This window comes from Telmatherina bonti (assembly GCF_933228915.1).
Source record: "Telmatherina bonti genome assembly, chromosome: 21".
Taxonomy (NCBI): domain Eukaryota; kingdom Metazoa; phylum Chordata; class Actinopteri; order Atheriniformes; family Telmatherinidae; genus Telmatherina; species Telmatherina bonti.
Window position 1 is genome coordinate 15,021,582 of NC_136630.1, and position 7,627 is coordinate 15,029,208.

Genomic DNA, 7,627 nt, shown 5'->3' on the forward strand with positions numbered 1-7,627 from the left:
TTTATTGGTGAATTCTTGTCAGATCGTTGCACTACACAAAGGACGATGTGGTGAAAACAAGAATGAATGCAATCCTGTGGAACTCTTTGAGGGATTGTTTGTCCATTTTTAAGCAAAACTCAGCTTGTTATTTTTCTTTGTGGCTATGTTCTCATCGGGGGAGGCCATTGTAGTGGCTATGGCTATTTTTTTAAGCTTTTACATGAGCTAGAGGACAAAAACAAGCTGGTTTGCCAACAAAATACAAAACAAAAAAATAGTGAGATTGGTGATCAAAGTAAAAAAAAAAAAAAAAAAAAAAAAGGCAAGTACACGCGACAGTGCCGTTTTTATACCTCTAATGTGTTGTTTTCTGTTTGAAATGCTTTTCCGTCTTCATGTGTTCAAATAAATGAAGCACAAAAGATAAACGAAAAGTGTTCTGAGAAATCTGCAAATAAGAGTGAGCTCTTCTGTTTTACATATGATAAATTGAAAAAAATCTGGACTGGCAAAAAAAAAAAAAAAAAAAGCAAACGGAAAAAAAAAATAAATAAAAAAAATAAAAATAAAAACAAAACAATTGTTGGCTGAGATGACAAAAGTTTTCTTAAACCATAAGTGCATTTAATATAAAATAAAAACTAATTAGCCACTCACTATATAATACTGAAGTGTTGTGTTATTAATATTGTTCTACTGATCCACATTATAATGGAACATCTCAGAGACCATTAAGATGATGAATATGATGTTGTACAAGTGATAATGAAATTAAAATAACTTGATCTGCTAAGTGTCGGAATGACTTTAATATGTCTTCTTCCTTTGATTATATGCAAATTTCAAGCAAAGGTATGTTATTTAAAGCTGTTGTGCGAACACTTAGAGAGCTTTAATGTTGAAGCATTGACCAAGTTACCTAGTAAGAAATCTTGCTTCTGGTTGACTTTTCTTTCATTCTTCCAAGTCAGAAAATTCAATTATATGCTATGTGACACTAGGTGGGCTACACAGTGATGTGGTTGTTAGCGCCACAGCCTCACAACAAGAAGGTTACCAGTTCTAGCCTTGGCAGGGGGAGGTTCCAACAGTTGCCTTTCTGTGTGGCGTTACCATGTTTGTATGCGTGCGCGCATTCTCTCCGGGTACTCCAGCTTCCCCTATCCAAAGACATGCATATTTATAGGTCAAAAGATTCTCCAGATAAGTCTGTTTTTTTTGTGTTGGCCCCAGGATGGACTGGCAACCAAATTGCTGGGATGGGCTCTGGCTTTCTCACGACCCTGAATTGGACAAATTGGAATAGAAAATGAATGAATGAATGAATGGCATTATAGTGGTGCCAGAGTCAGATTTTAACATAAGTACTTCAGTGCGGTCGCAACAGTGGTGTTACAATAAATCTATTTAGCAGGAAATCTACCTTTGTAATCTTAGTTTAGCACAAACCCTCCAGTTAAAGAAGGATGGTGTAGTTGCTGTAATCATGTTTTTAATTACTAATGCAAAGCATTCACAAAGAAAGCACTAAATTTGACATGTAACACGAACATTTCTCCAGCAGTATGTGGTTAATCAATGGCTTTAAATAATGACATGACAACATATCCCTGGGCTGTTCTGTGTCCAGCAGTGTTCACAAGACATAACTCTAATTTCATTCCGTGCATAATAAAATATAAAAGCTTTAACCATTTGGGATTTTTTAGTCTAACCAGCTTCTTCTAGTCTGACCTTTAACAGTGACTTTAGTTCCAGTTTGTTTCCAACCACCATGAACAAGACCCCACAGCAACTCCCTGCCTTTTTGAAGTGACATTTCACAACATCGCTGCCATATTCCAATGCATGGAGGTCACACCACATGCCGCAGGCCAAATCAGGGCAAAACCCCAGTCAGGGGGAAGAATATATCCATACTGATGAAACAGAAACAGTTCTACATATAGACAGGGTTGACAAATATTAATATGTCATCATAAACATGGATAATAATTCTCACCAGTGCGGTGAGACAGCTTTTGTGCTAAAATAATATAGGAAATGCCTCCAAAGTCATGTCCTCTCTTCCTACAGAAACACTAAGACTGCTAGCTATCTGCACTGACATAATAGGACATAATTAAATGTGAGTGTCCAACACAGAGCTTGGAAACTGCACCATCTGCATCCCTTTTCAAGGAACGGTCAAATTATGTTAGAGGAAAAACTTGCAGGCTGAAATGAGCTCAGCCTCAGGCATCAAGTCCACTGAGTTGGCCTCTGCTGTTTGTTGACACTACAGAGAATGTGAATGATGTTACAGATGTCACATATTTAGCAAACACTCATCCCTCTTGTCTTTGCAGCCTTACCTGGCACAGAGACGTTCTTCTCAAATCTACCTTGCAGAGCATATTGTAGCTAATGGCAACAATTTCTCAGCTCATGTCAGACATTTTCCATTAGGTAAGCAAGGGGATTTGTGTGGGAAAAGCAGCCAAAATAAGTTAGTTTATGAAAAATGAAGTCAAAGTGGCGCAGAAGGGTTTCGATGTAAGAACCCAAAGAGTGAAAAAGCATTAGTTTCTCATAGGGGTGCTACTTTAAAATATCTCCTGTTTCATTTTGCATTGGCAGAGCCCAGAAAAAGCCCTAGGCTCTACATCAATTACCATATTCACTAAGTTTAAAAAACACGTCAGCATATGGGTAATAGATCCAGAGAATGTCAAAGTTTGAACACTTTAATAGTAGTCAAATGAAATAAGATGATATAATGATTTATTTTTTTTTTATATATATATATTTAGCTAATGATATAACTGGAGCAAATTACAATGAGTATTAAACATTTCAGTAAAATAATAATCTAAAATAATAATCAGATCAAATGTTATATCAAGAAAAAAAAAACAATGGATGTATATTGACATATATTTCTTGAGGCCAAAAAGTCTAACCTGTCTTTTACCACAGAAAAATTTTACTTGATTAAAATCATTAGATTTTATACCCATGGAAACATTAACAAAGTAAGAATATACTTAATCAGTCTGGATGTATAAGTACAAAAATAGTGTTTATCCTCAGTCTAACATATGAAAAGCTGTGTCCTTGGTCTAATCAAAGCAATCAAGCCATATTGGACCTGATACCAGGACCCTGAAAGTATCCCACTGGTCACAGAGAAAAACTAGAAGAGAGTGCAGACCTTCACCAAGCAGCTCATTTCATGTGAAGAATCCTTTTGAAAACGACTATGTCCACCATTCCTTCAATATCACTCCCAAAGTTTAATAGAATGTAATTTAGACAAAGAACCATTCATAGTGAATATTTAAATATCACAAAAATCTGCTCAGTAGTTTTTAGATAAAGCTGCTGACAAACAGACAGATGGACAGACAGACAGATAAACACAGGCAAAACAAACCATCGCCTTGGGAGCGATAGTAACACTCAGATCAGAAGTAAGATGGGGATGCAGAAAATATAACTTAACTGTAGATTCCTTCATCTTAAGGTGATACCGTAGCTATTTTAATAAGTAGTTTGCCATGATTATAAAGGAGTTCTATCACAATCTCTAAACGAGAAATGCCTTGTGAACTCGTGCATGAAATTTCCTGAATCATTTGTGAAACGAAGGGGCTTGAATGCACTAAGCTGATTTATGTTTTATAGCCCAAGCAAAACATTGTATTTATTTTAGTCTGTGGTTGTGACAGACAATGAGTTGCCAAACTAGTCCTGCAATGAAAAGAAGTAAAGCAACTTCCTCAAAGATCCTTAGCATTTCTGGCTTCAACAGGATTGAATTACTGCTATCAGGTATTATGAGCAGTTCTCACTCCTGTTTGTCAGATCCAGAGCAGTACTATTGCATAATCTAATCACCTATTCAACTGGCATTTACCTCAAATGAGACGCGAATGTGAAACATCCTTTCTTGCCTCAAATGTATGGTGTGAAACAAGCCATCCACTCAGAGGGGAAAAAGGGAAATGGTCTAATTGATAGCTCTTCTAATTCAATACTTTTTCACTGGGAAGTGAAAAGTTTGTTATAACGGTTTTGAAAGAGACAGGAAGGGTGCCAGAAGAATTACATGTACCGCATTGTCATTATATGCACCATTATCTTTTTACAAACAGATTTTGCTGGGGTCTATTTTTCATTTTAATTCTGCTGTAAAGTAGCTCTGATCAGTGACCACTGAGGCACAACCCTCCTGCATCTTTAATGCCTTTCCTTCTTGCACAATGTCAGTAGCCATAAAAATGCACCCTAATGATTTGAGGGTGGATGATGGCCGACAACACTGCTCCATCATCAGCTTAAGTTTTATTCAAATCCCCACTTTTATTATCACAAGGAATGAGAATTCAACGACCCAAGTCTGGAAACAAGAAATCCAACTCCCAATACAGACAGAATTATAATTTCATGATGACTTTTGCAATGTCGGTGGGAACGAGTGTGTCATTAATATTGCAGGAGCCATTTAAACTGTATGTAAAATTGAGCATATTAAAAATATATGTGCCCTCTGGCCATAAGAAGTAAGAGTTATTCAGCCCTCTCTGTGTAACAATCAGGAAAGCAAACATGTGAAAGCTCAAACACAAACTAATATGTCGCTAAACATACATTGCTACATGCAGTCATATGGCACTTAGGCAAAAAAAAGGTCAGGCTGCTGAAATTGAATTTTTGTCATGGTTGAACTCCTGCATATTTAAAGAAGCAAAAACAAAACTCATGTTCCCGGGAGAATTTTGCCCAGAAAACCAACCTGGCTGGTTTTCTGAGTAGTATTCGAGTTGCAGCAAAGGTGTGGGACCAAAACAGTGTTAAAATACTCTTGTATGCTTCAGGCTATAAGGTAACACGGATCACAGTAGCAAAGTGTGAGAGCAGTCAGGGTCATCATGGACAAGTGAACACATTATTCACAACTGCTTGACTACAGAGAGCTGACATGGATGTGTATGTAATGTGCTCAAGAACATCTGAAAGTATCTGGAGCACATGAATTCAAGTCATTAACCAACATGGAAGCATGACAGTAGGGATTACTCTCTTATCAGGGCTCACTGCATTTTCACTTGGGAAAGAATGTCAGTGTCAGAGGTTAATTTTAGTGTATCGTCTCATCAGAGCTGGAGTCAATCTTCTGCCCCAAATACAGTGCTGGAACCTACTTCTGTTTAAGGTTTCCCTCCATTTACACCATATTTGTCTCACTGCTTGTCTTCTGGTAAAAAATTCCAACAGTTTAAGAATGAAATTCACATGAAAAAAGTCTCTATATCAGGTACTTGTGACACAAAAATGCCTCTTTTAGCTCCGGTAGGAATATTTTTTTCCACATTTTTGCCAAATGTAGTTAAGCAACAAATAAATCCCCTCAGGTCTTGAAAATTAATCGCTGGTCTGCTTCGTACGTGTTAGAAAATATGCACACAGATGTGTCTTTTTAAAAACAAACAAGCACACTGAAATAGTCCAGATGGCCCTGCAAACTGCTTTGTGCCAATCTCCCCCTGTGGAACAGATGTAGCATCCACAGTGGGACGCCCTGGTCCACACTGATACATTAAGACTCAACAACTGCAGATATTCTAAAAGCAGTCAACTTCTGGACAAAGAGCTCCTCACACATAAAACCCTAATTCACTTACTGTTAAAGAGGCTCCAATAGAGACGTGTATGTATGCAGCAAAACAACATCTTGTGACCAACAAATTATGTCTAACTTGCTTATTTCCTGTTCTGTAAATAACCGGAGTAATTTCTGTAAAGTCCATTCTTAGATTCAAGTGTTCTGGCTTTATCAAAGGATCCAAGACCTGAGCCACAGTTTAAGTATTGGTATTGGTACTCTGTTGTACTGGAAATGCTTCTATTCGTTCACTGCACAAAACTTGGAAAATTGTAGCTACATTACCTCACTCTGTTGCAGCTTCAGTTACAAAGTAGATGGTTTACCATTCATCCAGCCACCTATTTGCATTACCCACTATACCCATTATACCAAAGAGTAAATGGATGTGGCATACTTATTTTAATATTCATACATCATGTTTCCCATCATGTCATGTGAGTTGTTGTGTGAACACAAAACGCAAGCTGTAGGGTACGTTACCCACTCGTAGTTTACAACTTATTTTACTTTTTGCAAGATTTTTTTTTACCAAAAAAAAAAAAAAATCAAAAAAAAAATCAAAGCAATGGAGCTGCATTTGGACAATAAACTGGATAAGATGATTCAATGAAAACACTGTCTGTTGCCCAAGACAAAGTTATTAGACTGTGTTTCCATATTGTGGCGTGCATGGCAATGTCCCATTTCTACTCTCTAACACCTCAGTTGGTAGATTATCCTATAGCTACACCTACCAGTTGGTTTAATTACCATAACATCTGGAATGATGGCATGAAGGATAATTCTCTAAATTTTTGTCGAATTTGATCACAAGGTTGACCCTCTGATTCATTTATTCAAAGAATGAATCTCGCTGAGTAATTTTTTTTTTTGTTTGTTTTTAGAGACAGTAGTGGGTAAAAACTGGCAAATACCAGATAATTTTCTAATTATTCACAAGATCTGAGGTGCATCTCTGCATCTGGCATTGACTCATGTGTTGCCTCAGGTAGTGATGGGTAAACTACTAATCCTTTCATGTGCCTCTCAGGATGAAGCTTAATAGTTTAAACTACTTATCTGGTGCAAATATAAAGCTTGATTTGTTTTGTCAATCATCACATAGCAGCTCCACACACTGCTGTCTTAGATGCTGTCTTTACTTCAAATGGGTGAAAAGCTTGAATTAGAGGAAATGTAGTTTAACTCTGTTCATTTTAGGTAAAACAACCAGAAGTGAGGTTATTGGTGGCATTATGTTTGAAATCTAGCAATTGAGAATGAGGATTCACATCCAAACACCATTAAACTAATACATTTAAGCTTCACTTAGTCCATAGTACAAAACAAGTCAACAGTGTGGCATTGTGAGCCTCTATATTGTCCCACGGTATAGCCCCCAAGTCCCAGCACAGTAATTGAGCAGAATGTATGCTTGGCTGGAGTTTAGTACAGAAACAAACAAAAAAAAAAAAAAAAAAAATAGAAAAGAAAAAAAAATTCAGCTGACTGGAGGAAAGCAATGTCCTGGTACACTGGCGTCTGGCACCACACATCTGGCATTTAAAAGGCCTCAGAGCAAACAAGCTGACATTATTGTTTTGTGCAAACTCTTTCTCTGTTTTCAGCCACCTGGTTTTTGGGGTTCGTTGTTGTCATAGCGATGAATGAGACTAAATGCAGCATTTGTATTTATTCTGCAACTAAATGTCACAGGCTCAAATGGCAAAATAATTCATATACAGTCAGAAAACAACTGCCCTTTTGGGATTTACTTATTGGTCTCGCTGAACTTAGAGACGAAAATATAGAATCAATTTTGTATAGACATGCATTGTAATCCTCCTTCAGAAGATGGGTTAAAGTTATTGACTCTTCCAGCCCTAAAAAAAAAAAAAAAAAAAAAAAAAATTCTTCTTAAAGAATGGCTCTTTTGACCTTTAAACAGACATATATAGGCTTGGAATAGGGCACAGTCATTTAAGTAAAGTGTCCTTGAGGCAAAAGTTCCCTCTG